This window comes from Oryzias latipes, chromosome 4 (assembly GCF_053564925.1).
Source record: "Oryzias latipes strain Hd-rR chromosome 4, Olatipes_Hd-rR_3.1".
Taxonomy (NCBI): domain Eukaryota; kingdom Metazoa; phylum Chordata; class Actinopteri; order Beloniformes; family Adrianichthyidae; genus Oryzias; species Oryzias latipes.
This window is the reverse complement of record NC_136240.1, coordinates 33437461-33438589: the sequence shown is the minus strand read 5'-3', so window position 1 is coordinate 33438589 and position 1129 is coordinate 33437461.

Genomic DNA, 1129 nt, shown 5'->3' with positions numbered 1-1129 from the left:
ATCTCTCTCGCTCTTTTCCCGCCTTGTCCTTCGTTCCAACCTTTGCCAGCATCTTTCCTGACAGAAAGCGTCCCCGATTCTGCACGGCTCAAATGTCTTAATCTGCTCCGACACAGAAGTATCAGTTGTTGACAGATAGTGTCGAGAACACTGTGAAAAACAGGGTTCAGCTAACACAGCTGAAAATGCACTGTGATTTATGGACGTGTGTGTAAATCAAGTGTTGGCCTGCTCTCTATTACCCTGCGGAGCGGCGTTTCTTTCCCGTTCAGAACTGAAGCTGTGATCCCGTCGAATGTTTTGGATCGCAATAAATTTGCCCAGGAAAAAATGTGGGGTTTGTTTTTTCAGCGTCCCGTTTCTCTTGCTTTCCAGCTGAACAATAAAAAAATAAGAGTGTGTCATACTATATTATAGGAAATAGAATAACACTATAAAACAGTTTTCCACTGAATTGGACCTCACTTTGCTTTTGCTCCTTGTTAAAGAATACTCTCATTTATGGGTCCCCTGAATGTGATTTCTAGACCAAAGCTGGATCGGTCAAAAATGTTCTGTTTGTTTTTAAGAAAAATAGATTATGTAAAAAAGTAAATGGAGGAAAATCCGCATTCATGAAATAAGACAAAGTTTTCCATTTAATGCCCCTGCAAAGCTACAGCTGCTTTAAAAGGTGTTGCTTTTTCTGTTTAATCAGCTGTGATGGATTTAGGAGCGAAGATTTTTGTATTTACAAAGATGGCATACTAAAAAGAAAAAAAAAATACCACTGAAGCGCTGCATGTATAAATGTGAGATTTCTTGTAAGTTTTATGTATTATGCTGTCCTGCCCTTTTAAGACAAAATGACATCTTAAAATGAGCTATACACACTCAGCTATAAAATAGGCGTGTATTGTTAAGAAAAACATTCCATATTTAAATATAATACAAACATACACAATGATCCTTTTTCCCAAAGAAATATTCTATCTTAAGGGCTACAACAGTGCAATTTGACTTGTTGCTAGACCAATTAGGCTGCAATTACACATTTCAAGATCAAGTTGTCAAATTAGATATAAATTATGAGTCAAAAAATGTAGTTTCATTGGAGATATCACTTAAAATAAGATGTTTTGAAGATCAA